Below are 21,692 nucleotides of genomic sequence, written 5' to 3'. Positions count from 1 at the left end.
CTTCTCCCTTTTTTTCTTGATGAGTCTGGCTAATGTTTTATGTATTTTATTTATCTTCTCAAAGAACCAGCTTTTAGTTTTATTGATCTTTGCTATTGTTTCCTTCATTTCTTTTTCATTTATTTCTGATATGGTTTTTATGATTTCTTTCCTTCTGCTAACTTTGGGGGTTTTTTGTTCTTCTTTCTCTAATTGCTTTAGGTGCAAGGTTAGGCTGTTTATTCGAGCTGTTTCCTGTTTCTTAAGGTGGGCTTGTATTGCTATCAACTTCCCTCTTAGAACTGCTTTTGCTGCATCACATAGGTTTTGGGTCATCGTGTCTCCATTGTCATTTGTTTCTAGGTATTTTTAAATTTCCTCTTTGATTTCTTCAGTGATCACTTCGTTATTAAGTAGTGTATTGTTTAGCCTCCATGTGTTTGTATTTTTTACATATCTTTTCCTGTTATTGATATCTAGTCTCATGGCGTTGTGGTCAGAAAAGATACTTGATACAATTTCAATTTTCTTAAATTTACCAAGGCTTGATTTGTGATGCAAGATATGATCTATCCTGGAGAATGTTCGATGAGCACTTGAGAAAAATGTGTATTCTGTTGGTTTTGGTTGGAGTGTTCTATAAATACCAATTAAGTCCATCTTGTTTAATGTATCATTTAAAGCTTGTGTTTCCTTATTTATTTTCATTTTGGTGATCTGTCCATGGGTGAAAGTGGGGTGTTAAAGTCCCCTACTATGAATGTGTTACTGTCAATTTCCCCTTTTATGGCTGTTAGTATTTGCCTTATGTATTGAGGTGCTCCTATGTTGGGTGCATAAATATTTACAATTGCTATATCTTCTTCTTGGATCGATCCCTTGATCATTATGTAGTGTCCTCCTTGTCTCTTGTAACATTCTTTATTTTAAAGTCTATTTTATCTGATATGAGTATTGCTACTCCAGCTTTCTTTTGATTTCCATTTGCATGGAATATCTTTTTCCATCCCCTCACTTTCAGGCTCTGTGTGTCCCTAGGTCTGAAGTGGGTCTCTTGTAGGCAGCATATATATGGGTCTTGTTTCTGTATCCATTCAGCACGCCTGTGTCTTTTGGTTGGAGCATTTAATCCATTCATGTTTAGGGTAATTACTGATATGTATGTTCCTGTTACCATTTTCTTAAATTGTTTTGGGTTTGTTTTTGTAGGTCCTTTTCTTCTCTTGTGTTTCCCACTTAGAGAAGTTCCTTTAGCATTTGTTGTAGAGCTGGTTTGGTGATGCTGAATTCTCTTAGCTTTTGCTTTTTTACAAAAGCTTTTGTAAAGCTTTTGATTTCTCCATTGAATCTGAATGCGATCCTTGCTGGGTAGAGTAATGTTGGTTGTAGGTTCTTCCCTTTCATCACTTTAAGTATATCATGCCACTCCCTTCTGGCTTGTAGAGTTTCTGCTGAGAAATCAGCTGATAACCTTATGGGAGTTCCCTTGTATGTTATTTGTCGTTTTTCCCTTGCTGCTTTTAATAATATTTCTTTGTCTTTAATTTTTACCAATTTGATTACTATGTGTCTCGGTGTGTTTCTCCTTGGGTTTATCCTGTATGGGACTCTCTGTGCTTCCTGGACTTGGGTGGCTATTTCCTTTCCCATGTTAGGGAAGTTTTCGACTTTAATCTCTTTGAATATTTTTCTCTGATCCTTTATCTCTCTCTTCTCCTTCTGGGATCCCTGTAATGTGAATGTCGTTGTGTTTAATGTTGTCCCAGAGGTCTCTTAGGCTGTCTTCATTTCTTTTCATTCTTTTTTCTTTATTCTGTTCCGCAGCAGTGAATTCCACCATTCTGTCTTCCAGGTCACTTATCTGTTCTTCTGCCTCAGTTATTCTGCTATTGATTCCTTCTAGCGTAGTTTTCCTTTCAGTTATTGTATTGTTCTTCTCTGTTTGTTTGTTCTTTAATTCTTCTAGGTCTTTGTTAAACATTTCTTGCATATACTCAATCTTTGCCTCTGTTCTTTTTCCGAGGTCCTGGATCATCTTCACTATCATTATTCTGAATTCTTTTTCATTTAGTTGTTTTTCTGGGGTTTTATCTTGTTCCTTCATCTGGTACATAGCCCTCTGTCTTTCCATCTTGTCTGTCTTTTGGTGAATGTGGTTTTTGTTCCACAGGCTGCAGGATTGTAGTTCTTCTTGCTTCTGCTGTCTGCCCTCTGGTGGTGAGGCTGTCTAAGAGGCTTATGCAAGTTTCCTGATGGGAGGGACTGTTGGTGAGTGGAGGTGACTGTTGCTCAGGTGGGCGGGGCTCAGTAAAACTTTAATCCACTTGACTGTTGATGAGTGGGGCTGGGTTCCTTCCCTGTTGGTTTTTTGGCCTGAGGCAACCCAATACTAGAGCCTACTTGGGCTCTTCGGTGGTGCTAATGACAGACTCTGGGAGGGCTCACGCCAAGGAGTAATTCCCAGAACTTCTGCTGCCAGTGTCCTTGTCCCCACGGTGAGCCACAGCCACCCCCCACCTCTGCAGGAGACCCTCCAACACTAGCAGGTAGGTCAGGTTCAGTCTCCCCTGGGGTCACTGCTCCTTCCCGTGGGTCCCGATGCGCACACTACTTTGTGTATGCCCTCCAAGAGTGGAGTCTCTGTTTCCCCCGTTCTGTGGAAGTCCTGCAATCAAATCCCAGTAGCCATCAAAGCCTGATTCTCTAGGAATTCCTCCTCCTGTTACCGGACCCCCAGGTTGGGAAGCCTGACATGGGTCTCAGAACCTGCGCTCCAGTGTGTGAACTGCTGTGGTATAAGTGTTCTCCAGTCTGTGAGTCACCCACCCAGCAGTTATGGGATTTGATTTTACTGTGATTGCGCCCCTCCTGTGGTCTCATTGTGGCCTCTCCTTTGTCTTTGGATGTGGGGTATCTTTTCTGGTGAGTTCCAGTGTCTTCCTGTTGATGATTGTCCAGCAGCTAGTTGTGATTCTGGTGTTCTCGCAAGAGGGAGTGAGAGCACGTCCTTCTACTCCGCCATCTTGGTTCCAATCAGTAGCACCTTTTTACACCAACACTTCTACACTTTAATTCGCCATTTGAAGTTGAACTAAGAGAACACATAATACTCTTAACAGTTTTCCAGAGATGATTTTGACCCTTCCCAACCTCATATATTTCCTTTTGTGGCAGTACTATTGGGAAAAGACCAAATAACTAGTAAAAATACAAAATGATTTCTCTTTTGTCGAATGATAAGCTCAACAAACAAACTAATAAAAATGTCACAATATAGGTTTGATGGTGGTTAGCATCCTGGATCAGGAAGGAGAAGTGGTTAAGAATCCTCCTGCCAATGCAGGGGACACGGGTTCCAGCCCTGGTCCAGGAAGATCCCACATGTCACGGAGGAACTAAGCCCATGCGCCACAACTACTGAGCCTGTGCTCTAGAGCCTGCAATCCACAACTACTGAGCCCGCGAGCCACAACTCCTGAGCCCACGAGCCACAACTACTGAGCCCACGTGCCACAACTGCTGAAGCCCACGTGCTCTAGGGGCCCATGTGCTGCAACTACTGAGCCCACGTGCTGCATCTCTACTGAAGCCCATGCACCTAGAGCCCGTGCTCTGCAACAAGAGAAGGCACTGCAATGAGAAGCCCGCGCACCACAACGAAGAGCAGCCCCCACTTGCTGCAACTAGAGAAAGCCCGTGCACAGCAGCGAGGACCCATCGCAGCCAAAAATTAAAAACATAATAAAAAGAAGTAAACGTAGGCAAATGCTGAACGTTGATGTCCTCTACTAAATAGTAAGGATCCCTATTCTGCCTACCTCCCAGATTGTTGTTTAGATTGAAGGGTGCAGGTAAGGTGAGGCAATGCCGTATAAACCCTAATTCACCAGACAAAGCCCAGGTCATTTGTACATCTTATCCAGTAGTATTATATCAAGATCATAGTGAGAGAAGAAGCCTCAAGTATTTACCTATTACATCGTCCAATTAAGACATTCAAATCATGCCAAAAAAGACAGCCTTCTTTTCATCTCTCTAAGCCTATTCCACACCTTCTTGTCCTGGAAAATGACCTGTGGAAAAATAAGTTAGGGAAATGCTGCTTTCTGAGTCTCCCTCTCAAAGAATCACAATATATATTATTTTCAAGGTTCAGGGGAAACTTGCCATCTAGAAAAGAGAGAGCCTGCATAACTTATTTTCCAAACTTGATTTATCAAAAATACTCTCCCTCCCCTTGCAACAAGGGTTAATGTCCCTTCGTTCTCTTCTAAAGGGAGAGATGACATACTTCTCTCATTTTCTGGCAACTTGCAAAAATGTGTTTTTTTAGACAATTTTCTCCTGAACTTAAAAACTTCCGTTTTGAGCAGAAACGCAGGTGGAAATGTCCTTCCTTTAACATTTTGCTGAACATCAGGGACTGGAAGAGAGCAGAGCCGTTTCTGGGTCTTTCTCATTAGCCTATTTCTGTTTAAATTACTCTCTGTTATATTTCCTTTCCACTTATATTAGGTCACCACGTGATGTAGCCAAATACACCCTGGGACTGTACCAGAACCTTATGCCCGGTGGCCTCTCGAAGTCAGGCAGAAAGCTGGAAGTAATTTTCAGTTATCCTGGCCACTCAGCCTCTTCCCAGCCTGTTCTCATTATATGAACCACTGGGCAGAACTGAAGTCTTCCAGCAAGTAATTGCAGAACAATCCAAATTTAGAGCAGAAAAGGATGACAATGTCTGATGTAGAGTAGGCTGTTGTCTTAGCCTAGATACCCCCCAGAGCGGATCCTGACGCGCAGTCTACTTGCAGGAAGTCTGTATTGGAAGTGGTCTCAGGGGGCAACACTGTGGGACGGGGGAGTCACAGAGATAGTGGGAAGGCTGGGCCAAGGGCATTATCAAGTTCGCTTCTCCCATGGGCAAAGGAGATTTATCCCAGGGAGTGTTTTGAGGAGCTTATCAAGTGCGTCTCAGAACTCATCTGTGGGACAAGAGGCTCCCGTGCCCCAGCAGTCTTGTGTGGCCCTGTGAGAGTTGGCTCCCTGTACTTCCAGTTGTGCGTCCAGAAAAGCTGAGATACAGGGGTCCCGTGCCCAGTCAGAAAAGCCCTTAGGCAGGAATCGAGAGGCCCTTGGTACACCCAGAGGCAAGACACCATCTGTTACACGCAAGGGAAACTGGTTGAAGCCCATGTAGAAATGGTCACCATGGCAGGGGCTGGAGGAAGAGGGGGCAATGAGAGGAATGACATGGTGCCCAAGAGGCATCCAGCACGGTGCTCAGTAAACCCTAGTGGTTTATCTGAGTCAAGTCCAACCCCTCGCTGCTCCCCTGAGGACTTTGAGACTCTGAGAAGTGAACCAGGTTGCCCTGGGATACACAAAGCTTGCTGGTGGCAGAAAGAATTGGAGACAGCGTTCCTGGCTACCTGTTCCCTGGGGCTTTCAGCCACATGGCACTGCCTCACCTCCATACTTGCTGTAGTTAAAAAACCTGAGAGCAACGTGCCTTGTAGTCGTACCCATAAAGTCTGGGAAGAAGTTCAAAAGAGATGTCTGCCTTCAATAATGATAATAACAACAGAGAAGCTAATGCAAGCTAGAATAGAATCAATAGTTAAATGAGTGATACAGGGCTTCCCTGGTGGCGCAGTGGTTGGGAGTCCGCCTGCCGATGCAGGGGACACGGGTTCGTGCCCCGGTCCGGGAAGATGCCACATGCCACAGTGGCTGGGCCCGTGAGCCATGGCCACTGAGCCTGCGCGTCCGGAGCCTGTGCTCCGCAACGGGAGAGGCCACAGCAGTGAGAGGCCCGCATACCGAAAAAAAAAAAAAGAGTGATAAAGACAGTGAGTCTCAGTGGAATTACAAGGAAGGCAAGAGAGGTCTAAAAGGAAACTGGGCTTTGGAGACCTACTGTTGACGCTTGTAATCTGTGTATCTTTCACTTTCTGAGTATGGAAGGGAATAATGTTTTTGTGTCACACTTGAAATTGTGCTGTGTGACTGTCATGGGAACTTCGGACCCTGTTCTGGAGCTAAAAATAGCTGAGATACTAATTAGGTTACTAGACAAATGCTGAAGAGGAACTCAAGTCCAGAGAATTCACAATGGGGCCTCGTGACCAGACCGAGGTTGGCTCTAACTAGGGTGAACACGTCGACCACATCCTTGCTTTCTCATATGGAAAATAATATGTATTAGAAATCTCCAAGTTTAAATATTTGAGTATTGGTTTTTACTGTCTCGAAATTCAAATATTTGACTATTGAAATAATTGGACGTTCAATTATTCTGCACAATTGAGTAATAGCATATGAGTAATAACAAAGAAATGTCATGGAGGGAAGGAATAAAGATAAGGTTTGAAGTGGGCCTAAAACCCCAGGGAAGGAGAAAACAGGGAGATAACAGAGAGGAAGGATAAAGGAAGGTTCTCCTCCTGAAGTCTAAACATCGCATGTCTGGGATTTTTTCCTTCAGAACTGGTTCTCTTGTTAATCAGCGTAGGCAACAGTACTCCTTTATCAGTGTGCTTAAAGGGCACCATTTTAATGACTTAATGTTAAGGTATATAGTTTAGTGCCCGGTACATAACAAGCAACAATAAATGATTGCCTATTAGTAATCCTTTTTCCTGTGAGAGAATTTTGGCCATCCTTTACCACTTCCCCTCAGTGTATACGCCCATATTAATTTCTGTACTTTCTAAAGAATAAACTTTTGATTTCAGAACATTTTTAAATTTACAGAAAAGTTGCAAAGATAGCATAGAGAGTTCCTACATACCCTTCACCCAGATTCCTCTAATTTTAAAAAAATATTTATTTAGTTATTAGGCTGTGCTGGGTCTTAGTCGCGGCACATGGGATCTTTGTTGCCACGTGCAGGTTTTCACTGGGGCGCGCAGGAGCTTTTGTTTGTTTGTTTTGTTTAGGTTGCAGCATGCAGACTCTTGATCGCATCATGCAGGCTCTTAGTTGCGACATGCATGCGGGATCTAGTTCCCTGACCAGGGATCAAACCCAGGCCCGCTGCTTTGGGAACGCGGAGTCTTAACCACTGGACCACCAGGGAAGTCTTTAGCTTCCCCTAATGTTAACATCTTACATTGCCATGGTACATTCATCGGGACTAAGAAATTAACATTGGTACATTACTATTCATTCCGTGTACTTTTATTTTTTTATTTTTTATTTATTTATTTTTTTTGCGGTTCGCGGGCCTCTCACTGTTGCAGCCTCTCACTGTTGCGGCCCCTCCCGTTGCGGAGCACAGGCTCCGGACGCACAGGCTCAGTGGCCATGGCTCACGGGCCCAGCCGCTCCACGGCACGTGGGATCTTCCGGGACCGGGTCACGAACCCGTGTCCCCTGCATCGGCAGGCGGACTCTCAACCACAGCGCCACCAGGGAAGCCCAATTCCGTGTACTTTTAAACAGATGCTGTCTAATTTGGGGGCACTAATTAGGAGCCCAGATCATTCTTTGGGGGGTGGGGGGCAAGGAATAGAGACTTTATTTGGAAAGCCAGCAGACTTAAGAAGATGGTGAACTTGTGTCCAAAGGACCATCTTACCCGGTTTTGGCAAGCCCAGATCGTTCAAATGGTGATACTTGATTGAACTGGGATACTTATTTGGGAATGAGCAATAAGTGGGCTTTATAGTTTCAACACTGTACGCACGGAATTTACCATGGGTTTTTGGTCAGGTTGACGTAGTCTTACGAGAATTCCATGGCTTCTAGCAGCCCTGGGAAACTGCTGGTTTATTGCTAACAGTAAGTAAAGCTGACCCCTATTGAAACCAGTTTTAAAATATGTGTTTGAATATTCACCTTAGCTGTTGGAAACCTTCAAGCCTTTTTTGAGAACGTAAAACATCTCTTTTTGAACAAAACCTTCTAACCTGCTGTGTAAATGTGATGCGCTCAGAAGCAGGATACCACAGAGGGCAGCACTCTTTGGGACATGACAGTTGACACAGGTGACACTGTAAGGTTCAAGATTTTGAAAAGGGGCCCTTGGAAACATCCCAGATGAGATAGCTCAGTGGGAACCTACCAGATGGAATTTATGAGCCTCTGTCCTAAACAGATGTTTTCCAGCTGTGACAAGAAAATGCACCCAAATGCTTCTAATGGACAGATCTCTGTGCGCACACACTCCCTCCCTCCCTCCTACAGACACAGAGCTTTTCAAGAATTGAAAATATCTGGATTGCTTAAAAACATCCATTGCTTAAAATTAAAATTTCGAGTGTCAGTCACCGCTGGTTCATCCTTTATTTGAAATAGTAGGAACGTTGGAGGTAATTTTGTATTTAACACTTTATTTTTAAAATTTTATTGGAGTATAGTTGATTTACAATGTTGTGTTACTTTCAGGTGTACAGCAAAGTGAGTCAGTTATACATACACATGTATCCATTCTTTTTCACGTTCCTTAACCATATAGGTTATTACAGAATAGTGAGTAGATTTCCCTGTGCTATACAGCAGGTCCTTTTTGGTTATCTGTTTTGCGTATAGTAGTGTGTGTATTTTAATCCCAAGTTCCTAATGTAGTTGATGAGCAAACATAAGGAAAACTCTACCTCTTGTCAGAATAGCCCAATTTGTCAGCATCTAATCTCCCATCATCTGTGAGAGTCTTTGAGAATAGCGAATTAATTTCAATTTCCACCAAGTCAATTCTGGGTTACTCCTGGAAGTTGTTTAGTTAGTAGCTTCCATTTGCACAGAATCTCAAGAACACCAGTAAGGTGGCCTCTGACTTCTTGAGCTTTTGACATTCAGCCACCAGAGGCTGCTCTGAGGTCATTATCCTCCTTTCACTCTGGGTCCAAATCCCAATGGGGCCACCTGTAAGGACAGATTTGGCTTCCATTGCTTTGAATTGCCCTCACTCAGCGCAGTTCCCTGGTGGTCAGCTGCTGGAGTAGTTGATTAATGACAGTAAAGAGGAGGAACTGAGGAAGACAAAAACTGTACTGTTTTGCCTTTCTCTCTATTTTTAAACTCTTCATCTTGTTCTCTTTCGTTTAAGTAAAAGAGAACTGGGCAAGGCTTTCCTACCGGCACCTGCTAATTTTTCATCAGTTTTTTCCTCTGGTACTGTCTCTTCAAAGAAGATTTCTGAAGTTTTTTTTTAAAAACTTTATTCCACAATACATACTTGCACATGGTTTCTATTCTCCCACATTTTACCAACATTGTATAGTTGCTTTCATGCTGTTCCCTCTGTTTTATTTTTTAAATCTCTTTCTCCTTTAAGTCTTTTTCTTTATCTAACAAAGCAAACCAAAAATTAAACAAAGGAGTATCTGTAGTTAAGGACGAAGGATTAAAAATGCTTTCGGTGCCTGTAATGTATTTGGTATTTAATCTTGGACAGCTAAGCACTGATTTCAATTGTTAATTGAAGAATGAAACTAGTTTCTTCATGTGAAATTGCTTTCAGCCTTCTTGAGCTAAGGCACGATTGTGGTAGACACCCATTAGCCCATGGAAAGCAACTGGTTTTATGTTACTGTTACATGTCACCCTAATTAGTGTACTTCATGAGAGTAAGTTACTACATAAAGATGTAAAGTTTTACAGCCCTGACAAATACCAAATTAATAGTTCTGTGGCAGGCAAAGTCATCAGTGTATAGATGATCTGGAGAATTTCAACACTGCAATTCTTTAATTCTAGACCTTTTTTTTGGCAAGATTCCACGTCTGATTGAAAAGGGTGTCATTTAAGTATACGTCTTCTTACATGTGCTTCCTTTTCTATAGATTACAGAAGAAAACCAATTGAACTTGAAGGAAAATGAATACGTATTTTATTAATTTCTATTTTTAGGAACAGATGAAAGTTTCAAGATTTCTTTTGCTCTGAAAAGAAATTCTTGAGGTACCAGGAAGCATTCCTGAGTGTTTGGTGCCATTATATTCATAGAAATGTTTGCTGTTTCCCCTCAAGTGTAATCATAATGGTAGAGATCCTCACCTAGTAAGTTCATGAGTAAAGTAGGATACCTGGTCGCTTATATTTTCAGGTAGAATAGTGACAGCCACAATACGCAACTTGGGTCCTATTTCACTAAATGCTTCCGCAAAGGTGGAACGCCGGTGAAAGTGCTAGAGTCCTTCTCTGTGGCAGGGTCCGCTTTTTGTCTTGCCTCAACTGAGAGAACCAGAAGTCTTTTGCCGATGAGTAAAGCCTTATTAAACCATCATGATTTAATGTGGCATACTTTTCTCTCGATTTGCGTGCCTGACAATCGATTTCCTGAATATCACATTTAAGCTGAGCCGCGGAAGAAAAAGAGACCCACTGAAGTAGCATTAGGTCAGCTTCGTGGGATGCATTAGCGGCCTGTCTGAACAAAGACGAGGAACTTCGGCACAGAAAGTCATCACGTGGCCCTGGGCCCTGGGCGCCTTGCAAATGCATAGCATGACTCATTATTAAACGTGCCGAGAACAGACAAATTCCAGGCAAGTGAAACATCCACTTATTCAACTGCAGTTAGGTGGGTCGTGTGATATTTGTCTTACTGGTTTTTCCTTAAGGAACTCCCACGCCATCTCCAGCCCCTCCTGAACACCACATGTCAAAGGCACAGAGCAGCTGTATTAAGATAAAATTGTGAACATTAAAGACAGGCACTTAAATGCGTATAACCCTCAGGCCAGGTAGACTTCACTAAATTGCACAGGCTTTAAAATACCAGCGCTCAGTTAAAAAAAAAAAAAATGTATCCATAGCAACCTCTTTGTCAAGGGAATAGTTACCTGAAAAGATACACATCGTTTCAGAGAAACAGGGAGAAATAAAACCATATTAGTTAACCGTGGATGGTATTACTTGGGTTTAAATTAGGGGCATGAGTCAGGAGGAGAAGGGGCTTTTGAGAAAGTCTTACAACGTATGTGCTTATTGCCAGTAGAATGTGTTTTCATGCCTTCTTTATCACCAAAGGGTTCTTACATATGGGATTTTTTTATTCAAATGCCATGAAATAACTTCGGGTTTCAGATATTTAAGAAGAAGTAGCAGACCCCCTCTTCTTCCTGGCCATAGCATGCCTACCATAGTTTAGAAGGAGCCTTCGTTAGCATACGCGATGGGTATGAGCCTGAGGTTTTTGCCGCATCTGGATCTCTGGTGGTCATTTCACGGGTATTTGTTACCAGAAAGGACACAAGATCATGTAAACGTCCACAATCTTTCTATTGTGAGGTGACCTGACTTAAGACGTCCTGTTTCCAGGAGGCTCTCTCTGATGGAGTGGTCTTTATTCGGTCGCGTTTTACGACGTAGGCTGCGACGAAAAGTCAGGAGTGGACCTTTTTTTTTTTTTTTTTTTTTTGCGGTACGCGGGCCTCTCACTGTTGTGGCCTCTCCCGTTGCGGAGCACAGGCTCCGGATGCGCAGGCTCAGCGGCCATGGCTCACGGGCCCAGCCGCTCCGCGGCATGTGGGATCCTCCCGGACCGGGGCACGAACCCGTGTCCCCTGCATCGGCAGGCGGACTCTCAACCACGGCGCCACCAGGGAAGCCCAGGAGTGGGGCTTTTGATCATGTGTGATGACAAACTGAGGTATGGTAAAGGGGTGCTGTAGGACTGAGAGCCTGCAAACTTCACCTTTTCCCATCTCCTGGGTAAGGAGTGTCAGGAAGGAAAAACTTTTCCTGTACTCTCTTAGGTTTATTCATTGGGGCCTGCGAGTTAAACTAGCAAAAGCCAGATGAACAGGATAAATGGCACACACAGTGCTAACAACACTTACGTGCACTGGAGTTCACAGAAAAGGAATAAAACTGAAAGAAGCAGTTAGACTCGAGGGCTTATGTACCCTTTTCACAAAGAAAGGAGGGTTTGGGCTTCAAGGAACAATAAAATGTGAGGAAGTGACTAGGAGAGATGTGGAGGGACTCCTAGAAGATAAGGGCTATTTTCGTGCAGTCTGTGCACACTCATCTTGGTGTTAACACTCTGTCTTCCATGATAAGAGTCACTCTCCTCTCCCTGGTGAAGGGGGTGGGGTAGGAGAGACCTTACACAGAGGGAAATTTATGCCCATTTTAGACAGGTAAGAGGAGGACGGAGAACTCTGCCTACATCTCTTGGTTCTCAGTTGCCTTCAGCCCAAAATAATCCTGATGCCAAAGTGGTATATTTGGGGGTGGCCTATTCTGACCTGCTTCAGACGGTAAACACATCAGGCTTGGAGCTTGCAGTAGCCGATGTCACTCAGGCCTGGCTTTGTACGTAGCAATGCACTCACGCAAGGCCCCGAGCTTGGTTTAATGATTTGTGGCTGCCTTCCAATAAAACTTTATATATGGACACTGAATATGGATTTCATATACTTTTCACATGACAGGAAACAGAATTCTTTTGATTTTCTTTTCAACCATTGGAAAATGTTAGAAACCATCCTCAGCTGGTCCAGTAACAGGTGGTGGGTAGGAGTTGGCCAGAGGGCGGGAGTTTGGAGAAGGGCGCTGATCTAGAGAAGCGCTTCCCAAAGCTGATCTAGAGAAGCGCTTCACCATCGGCCCCACCTGGGAACTAGGCAGAAATGCACATTTCCAGGCCGCACCCCAGACTTTGCTGAATCAGAAACTCTGAGGCGGGGCCCTGTAATTGTGTTTTAACGATCGCTCGAGGAGATTCTGATGCCTGTTTGAATTTGAGAACCACTGTTCTAGACAGACCTCTGGTTCCCCACTGCTCATTCTAATTCCCTAGGGGAGCTCTTTAACAATCTCTCTGCCCAAGCTCAGCCCAGATCCATTAAATCAGACTCTCTGGGGGTAGGACCCAGTCACCAATATCTTTTTTTTTAAATTGAAGTATAGTTGATTTACAATGTTGTGTTAATTACCGCTGTACAGCAAAGGGATTCAGTTAAACATATATATGCATATATATACATTCTTTTTTTATATTCTTTTCCATTATGGTTTATCATAGGATATTGAATATAGTTCCCTGTGCTATACAGTAGGACCTTGTTGTTTATCCATTCTCTATATAAAAGCTTACATCTGGGCTTCCCTGGTGGCACGGTGTTTGGGAGTCCGTCTGCCGATGCAGGGGACACGGGTTCGTGCCCCAGTCCGGGAAGATCCCACATGCCGCGGAGCGGCTGGGCCCGTGAGCCATGGCCGCTGAGCCTGCGCATCCGGAGCCAGTGCTCCTCAACGGGAGAGGCCACAACAGCGAGAGGCCCACGTACAGCAAAGCAAAAAAAAAAAAAAAGCTTACATCTGCTAATCCCAACCTCCCACTCCGTCCCTCCTCCACCCCCTCCCCCTTGGCAACCACCCGTCTGTTCTCTATGTCCCTGATTCTGTTTCTGTTTCTTAGGTTCATTTGTGTTGTATTTTAGATTCTACATGTAAGTGGTATCATATGGTACTTGTATGTTCATAGCAGCACTATTCACAATAGCCAAGACAAGGCAACAACCTAAATGTCCATCGACAGATGAGTGGATGAAGAAGAGGTGGTGCATATATACACAGTGGAATACTACCCAGCCGTAAAAAAGAATGAAATGATGCCATTTGCAGCAACATGGATACAACTAGAGATGATCATACTAGGTGAAGTAAGCCAGAAAGAGAAAGACAAGTACCAGTAGCTTTTAAATCTCCTCCAGGTGATTTCAGTGGGCAGACAAGACAACTCATGCTTTCGTCGTACAAGTAAGGACACTGAAACACAGAGAGTTTGACTTGCCTGAGATACGCAACAAAAAAAAATAGATATGACATAGTCCAGTTAGGCTTTTTTAGACACATGAGCCTTAAAATAGTACATCTGGTGATGGAATATATTTGCCAGCAGCTTCAGGGGTCATGTTGTCTTTTATTAGTAGCACTGATTACTTTAAAAACACATCTGGAAACATGCCCTCAATAAAATGAAAACTGGTTTTAGAAACTATAATTGGAAGAAATAAGGTGCAGAGGTGCAGGACAGGCCCATCTGCAAGCACTTTGGGGCTGAAGCCAGACCTCCAAGATCTGGAGAGAGGACAGAACTCTGAGAGCGTCTGAAGGTCATTGCCTACCCTGGAGCTACTTGCCCGTGTATCTGAGCGATTGTTTCCTAGTCCATATCTGGAGCACACAAGTGAGTTACAGTCTTGAATGTCATTAATAACAGTGAGAAACCAACATTTGCACACTTGTGATGGGTTTTCTGACTCTTAAGGACTCCTGTGCCTTGGGTGTTTTTAAAGGGAACTTTTTTTTTTTTTTTTTTTTTTTTTTGCGGGACGTGGGCCTCTCACTGTTGCGGCCTCTCCTGTTGTGGGGCACAGGCTCCGGACGCGCAGGCTCACGGGCCCAGCAGCTCCGCGGCATGTGGGATCTTCCCGGACCGGAGCACGAACCCGTGTCCCCTGCATCGGCAGGCGGACTCTCAACCACTGCGCCACCAAGGAAGCCCTAAAGGGAACTTTTTTTTAACTGAAGTATAGTTGCTTTACAATGTTGTGTTAGTTTCAGGTGTACAGCAAAGTAATTCAGGTATATAATTTTTTCCAGATTATTTTCCATTAGAGGTTATTACAAGATATCGAATAGTGTTCCCTGTGTTATACACTAAATCCTTGTTACTTATCTAGTTTATATATAGTAGTGTGTATCTGTTAATCCCATACTCTTAATTTATCCCTCCCCTCCCTTTCCTTTTCTATGTCTGTGAGTCTATTTCTGTTTTGTATATGGGTTCATTTGTATTATTTTTTAGATTCCACATATAAGTAATATCATGTCATATTTGTTTTTCTCTGTCTGCCTTACATCACTTAGGATGATAATCTCTAGGTCCATCCATGTTGCTGCATATGGGATTGTTTCATTCTTTTTTATGGCTGAGTAGTATTCCACTGTATATATATGTACCACCTCTTCTTCATCCATTCATCTGTTGATGGGCACTTAGGTTGCTTCCATGTCTTCACTGTTGTAAGTAGTGCTGCTGTGAACATTGGGGTGCATGTATGTTTTTGAATTAGAGTTTTTGTCTTTTCTGGATGTATGACCAGGATTTGTCTTTTCTGGATGTATGACCAGGATTGCTGGATCATACGGTAGCTCTATTTTTAGGTTTTTGAGGAACCTGCATATCGTTTTCCATAGTGGCTGCACCAATTTACATTCCCACCAACAGTGTAGGAGGCTTTTAAAGGGAACTTTCAAACGATGAATGCTTTGTTCTGATTTTCTCAGCAAAGCCTTCAGCATATCTGTGCATTCCATGGACAGAGGAACACAGGCTTTGTACGCAAAATACAGCTGGAGACAGTGAGGCCCGGTAGAAACCGAGCCACATGACGATTCCAAGTGGAGTCGTACAAACTGACCATTGGGTGTTTTCATTGTTTCGGGAGTCCCCTCATCGTAATACAAGCCACGATTTGTGGGTGATTGCTATGTGCTGCATTCTCAGAGTTCTGTGATTAAGAGCAGGTTTTCAGGGGCTAGTCAGCCTGAGTACATAAACCAGGAGCTGTGGCCTCTTAGCTTTGTGACCTTGGTGAGACACTTTGCCCCTCTGTGCCTCAGTTTTCTCTCAGAAAGTGGGGATGGTGATATGCGTGCCTGTTCTCCTCGGGGCAAAGGAGAATTCAGCGCGCTCACAAGCACTTGGCATGTAGGAAACACTCAGTAAAAGTTAAATAACATTAACTGTAAACAAGTCGCCTCATTCAAATCACAATAACTTTGAGGGAGAATAAGCAGATGGGCCATAGTCACAGTTAGTAAGTGTGAGTTGATAGTTGGACTGAGGCTGTTTTCAGAATCAGCGCTCTTAGCCAGTGTGCTACACTGTGTTGATTGGGATTGAGAAACCAAGTACTTATGGGCAGTGGTTTTTTCCATGTGTAGCATAAACGTTTTGGCTTCCTTCATGTATCCCTGGACCTGCTTTCTTTCTGGACCATCTTCCACTGCCTCCAGACTCCCCCTCCCACAGGAGACTGAGGCAGAGAGGTGGCCCCTCCTTCCAACAGCTCCCCTGACTGCGTTCCCATCTCAGTCAATGGGGACTTCATTTTTCCAGCAGTTCCAGCAAAGAACTTGGAAGTTATCCTAGTCTCCTCTGTTTCTCTGATACATTCACTCTGTCTGCAGATCACACTGGCTCTATCTTTACAATCACCATGCAGAATCTAGCCAGGTCTCCCCACCTCCACCGTTATACCTTCCACCACCACCGCTTACCTGGGTGACCACAAGAGCCTCGTCAGCGACTTTCCTTGTGTCTAACAGGCTGCTGTCCTCCCGGCAGTCACACTGAACTCTAAAAAGTCACTCCTCGGCTCCAGATCGTCCACGCCTCCCCGCCTTGCTCCACGGGAAACCCAAAGCTCTTCCCATAATCTGCTAGACCCGAGATGACCTACAAACACTGCCCCCCAACACACACACACACACACACGCATCCAGACACATTCCTGAGACCCCAGCTCCTACTGCTGTCATCCTTACTTTGCCCTGACCTCAGAGCTTCTGCAGTCGCTGTTCCCTCTGCCTGGATGACTCTGCCCCGTCCATCGTCAAGGCTGAAAGTCATGCTTCCTCTCCCTTCCTTAGAATTTTTTTTTTTTTAATAGTGAAAACTTTTCTATTTAGAATTAGTCAGCTGGACTCAGTTTAGATGACCCCAATTTGGTTGGCAACATCCAAAGCGTCATAGTCAGGAGCCAGTCGAACATATGCCTCTTCTCTCCATCAGGCCTGATCGGGGCGTTGACCTTAGCCACGTCAATGTCATAGAGCTTCTTCACAGCCTGTTTGATTTGGTGCCTGTTGGCCTGACATCCACAGTGAACACCGCTGTGTGGCTGTCTTCTATTTTCTTCATGGCTGAGTCGGTGGTGAGGGGGAACTTGATGATGGCATAGCGGTCGAGCTTGTTTCTCCTAGGGGCGCTCTTCCGAGGATATGTGGGCTGCCTCCTGAGCCGCAGTGTTTTGGGCCATCGGAAGGTGGGTGACGTCCGGATCTTCTTTTTTTTGTGGCTGTGGACGCCTTTCAACACTGCTTTCTTGGCCTTCAAAGCCTTTGCTTTGGCTTTGGGAGGGGCAGGGACTTGCTTCTTCGCCTTCGGCGCCATCTTCGTGAAAAGGGCTTTTTTCCTTCCTTAGAGCTTTGCTCAAATATCACCCTCTAAAATATCAACTTCCCAAGCCCACCAGTACTCCCTGCCCTTTTACCTCTCTCACCATCAGACCCACTTTACATTTATTTGTTGACTGATCTCTGGCTCCCTTCACTGACAGGCATGCTCAGGCAGGCTTCAGCCTGTCTGCACCTGTCTGCCTGCCCCTCCACCGCCTGGAACACCGCCTGGCACATAGTAGTCACTCAATAAATAGTTGCTGGATGAGTGATTGGCCGTTCGAGCATAAGGAAGGCGTACCAGTTCATGTTTTGTTAGCACAAGGTTAATGCGTGCAAGCCCTCAGCCTCTTTTTCTTTCTTTTTTTTTTTAACATCTTTATTGGAGTATAATTGCTTTACAATGGTGTGTTAGTTTCTGCTTTATCTTTTTCTTATAGGAGGCGCTTGTCCTTACACTTGAGACCTTTGGATGCCCTGAGAGTGATGAAAATCAATTCACAGAGATCTACAGATACTATGTGTTGCTAATGAAATCAATGGTTAAAGCATTAATGTACAAATTAGCTTTGAGTGAGGGGGAAAAAAAACACAAACACTTCATGGACTGCATTCCTAACTGTGGAAATGAATCACAGGAATGTATTCCATCGGGAAATCCACTGGGGACTTTTGAATGGAGAAGGGAAACCTCATTCACAGTCCTAAAGAAATAGCTCTAAAAGCTACATCCTGCCCTTCACGGCACAAACAGCAACACTTTTCTCAATGAGGAATCTCCTATCAATAGACATATATATATTTTTTACTCCCTAACTACAAATGATCAGGTGAACACAGTCTAAATTTAGAGAACCATTCAAGGTAAATACAAATCATGAAAGTGCTTCAGTTTGTTTTCACATGTGATGGTAAACTCCTAGCTTATCTCGAAGGTGCAGTGTGATGCTTTGGGAGGTGGGTCTGGACTAGGGGGCAGCATCGTGCTGGAAAGAGCACCGGTTTGGGCGTCAGAGAGATGTGTTCCAATTTCCCATATACAAACCATAAACTGGCCTTATCTTCAAGAGGACCTGCTGCATCACTGGACCATGACAGATACAGGACCCTTTCGTTTCCTCCCTTTTTACTCAGCGTAAATACCTCCTGGTGGGTTTTATTGGATGAAATAGCATGCCTCTCTAGTGCACGTATCCACTTTTTAATTTAAGGTTTAACTGAGACCTCTTAGTGTGTGGTGTATCAGCTTGTTTTAAGTTCCTTTAGTTGGGTTAGATTAGTTTGCCCAGTCGAAGGTAAGTATCACCAATTGGTTAGTTTCTAAAGATGACCATAACAGAATGATCTCTTCCCCACACAGATATAGTTTAGGAGAAATATCAGTAGGTCTTTCTTTTTTAAAAAAATTCTTATTATTTTATTTATTTTTGGCTGCATCGGGTCTTCGTTGCTGCGCGTGGGCTTTCTCTAGTTGCGGCGAGCTGGGGCTACTCTTCGTTGCGGTGCGCGGGCCTCTCATTGCGGTGGCTTCTCTTGTTGTGGAGCACAGGCTCTAGCCGTGCGGGCTTCAGTAATTGTGGCACACAGGCTCAGTAGTTGTGGCTCATGGTCTCTAGATCGCAGGCTTAGGAGTTGCGGTGCACGGGCTTAGTGGCTCCGCGACATGTGGGATCTTCCCGGACCAGGGCTTGAACCTGTGTCCCCTGCATCGGCAAGCGGATTCTTCACCACGGCGCCACCAGGGAAGGCCCTCAGTAGGTCTTTCTGATATAACATAGATAATGCTACGAATAAGAGTATAGTTATCTTGTTCATTGTATGATGTTTTTTGAATCACTCCCATTAAGATGATTTCAAATAGCGACACTTTATAAAATAGGCAATATAAGTCCTTCCTTTTGTAAATTAGTAAGTTATAGGAGAAGTACAATGAAGCCTCGTTTGAATGCAGTTTCTCAGACGTTTAGAACTCTTTAATAAATATGGAGAAAGCTAAGGCACCTCGTGTTCATCGTCTGCTTTTGTTTCCTTGCCACAACTCAGTATGTTTAGGTTGCATCAGGGGACTAGTATAGGAAAGCCTCCCTCAGTACGTGTGACTTTTCATAGTGGTTTCCAGCAGAGGAAAAGCTCATCATGAGCTGCCTAGTCCTAAGGAAATAAGGGCAAATATTATTGCCTTGGCTTTTAAAAAAAAGAGTAAAACATACCCCTGATCTGTGTCTAGCAAAGGAAAGAGACATGTGAACCATGATCCTTAAGTAGTTTTTATCTTTACCTTCTTAAAGCCATCTTCAAGCAAGTATTGATATTGCATGTGAAGTGGCAGAGGGTTTTCATCAATCAGCAAAAAATACAGCAATTTCAGCGATCATTCTGTGCGTCTGGGAAGTGTCAATCTAAAGGGTAAAGTATTGTCTTTTTACAGGCAAGGAGCTCAAGTCCTGTTCAAAGCTTCTTTTGATTAAAATTTCTGTTCACCTTCTGTCCATGTAATTATCAGTGAACCAGCCTGATTTGCTTGTTTCTAACATATACACACTGAGCTCTGATTCACAAAAGTTAATTCTTTTTCATCTTTAAGTCTAATTTGAAAATCAGCTTCGGGCATTAAAATGTTAAAGGTTTGGGAGACTAATCCTTTTCATCTATGATAAAAGTAAGAAATCATTTTCATATATAAGAAAAGTCAGAGCGATAAAAGAATAAGGATAAAGAGTAAAGTGGTAATAATCTGAAGAACAGTAACCAGCTATTCCTAGCCATACTTAAGCCCCCCCCCCCAAGAGGATTTAAATCAAGAATGATTCCAATTAGGAGTAAGAAGAAAATGGGGTTTTTGATTAGTCTAATGAATTATTAAGACATCTGGGTTTTAGAATCTTCATTCCTGGAGATCTAGAAGAAGGTTTGTTGAAAGCAGTTTGGATTAGGACTCATATATGTGTTACTCGCTACGCATGGCAAATCAGTCATAAACTCTGAGTATGTTAAATCTGTGGTGAGAGAGAGAAAAAAAGCCGATCAGATCATATGTGCATGAGGTGGTGACATGGCACTTGGGGTTCAGAATTGGCCATCAGGCGTGTAACTTCTCTAAAGCTTCACTCTGACTCTTTGGTCAACTATGGGCTAGATAATCATAAAATATTGCTAGTTTACAGGAAGTGAATTTGAGGACAGGAAATTGAGTTAATAACCAGCGAATATCTTTTTGTTTCTTTTGAATTAGTTTAATTTTTTTAAATTTATTTTATTTATTTTTGTCTGCGTTGGGTCTTCATTGCTGCATGCGGGCTTTCTCTAGTTGAGGCGAGCGGGGGCTACTCTTTGTTGCGGTGCACGGGCTTCTCATTGCTGTGGCTTCTCTTGTTGCGGAGCACGGGCTCTAGGCGTGTGGGCTTCAGTAGTTGCAGCACACAGGCTCAGTAGTTGTGGCTCACAGGCTCCAGAGCACGGGCTCAGTAGTTGTGGCGCACGGGCTAAGTTGCTCCGCGGCATGTGGGATCTTCCCAGACCAGGGCTCGAACCCGTGTCCCCTGCATTGGCAGGTGGATTCTCAACCACTGCGCCAGCAGGGAAGCCCCTAGTTAATTTTTATCAAAGTAATACATGTTCAAAGTACAGATATACTAAAGACATGTAATGAGAAATAGCTTTTCCTACCCCATCCCACTCCATTCTAGGAGTAATCACTTTCAACTTGTAAAATTTCCTCTGGTATGTACTTTCATATTTTCCATAATGTGCTTTTACTACTACTTCTTGGTTTATGAACTTTAGACATTATCTTTAACATCCTACATATATCAAAAAGGAATTACCTCTCTTACACATCCCCACCCCACTTCCTCTTAATATAATCATTTCAGTTAGGAATTGTGTTCATCTAGTAACACAAATTCCAAAACATTAGCTCAAACAAATTAGCAGTTTATTTTTCTCACAAAACATGAAGTTAAGGGCTCATTAGGAGACTCCAAGATGTCATCAGCAATCTAAGATCCTTCTTCCTTTCCTTTTTTCCAGGTTTACCATGTATTGCATCCTCATGGCAACAGAATTGTCCCACTACATCAGGCATTGCAATTGTATTCCTGGTGAGGAAGCCTGGGAAGGGCAAAGGGCATACAGTCTGTGTCTCCTTTAAAGGGCTTTCCCAGAAGCCTTACACAGCAGCTTCTATTAAAATTCCATAGGTCATAATAGTTTCACATGACCACCCACACCTGCAAGGGAGGCTGGGAAATGTTCTTCAGCTGAACACATTTCTGCCCCCAAATCAACACCCGTAGTCTCTGCCACAGTAGTGTGCTGTGCTATGCTTCCTTTTTTGTGCATTCTTTTGTTTTTCCTGGAGTTAATAATGGCCTCACCTTTTGCTTATATTTATGTATATCTGTTCATTCTCAAATGTGATCTATCAGTATCATTTTGTTCCCTGGTGACCTACCTCCAGGAATCCTCCATCCTCCTGGTACAAATTAGCCTCGGGCCTTTCTAAGACTGCTGCATCTATCCTCTTGGACTTTATTGTCTTTGTGTTTCTCTGTTTTCTGAGTCCCATTGTC

The 21,692-nt window shown here is 43.6% G+C and overlaps 1 protein-coding gene and 1 pseudogene across 5 annotated transcripts in view; one reads left to right on the top strand and one right to left on the bottom strand.

Annotated features, from left to right (window-relative positions):
- Window positions 1-21,692, top strand: part of MID1 (midline 1) — a 654,655-nt gene that overhangs the window by 445,894 nt on the left and 187,069 nt on the right. The window lies entirely within an intron of this gene.
- LOC307180424 (large ribosomal subunit protein uL23-like) lies at window positions 16,654-17,125 on the bottom strand (annotated as a pseudogene). Its single transcript has one exon. The product of its transcript is annotated as a large ribosomal subunit protein uL23-like (transcript).

Source organism: Stenella coeruleoalba, assembly GCF_951394435.1.
Source record: "Stenella coeruleoalba genome assembly, chromosome: X".
Classification (NCBI taxonomy): Eukaryota; Metazoa; Chordata; class Mammalia; order Artiodactyla; family Delphinidae; genus Stenella; species Stenella coeruleoalba.
This window is presented reverse-complemented; position numbering and strand designations above follow the sequence as displayed.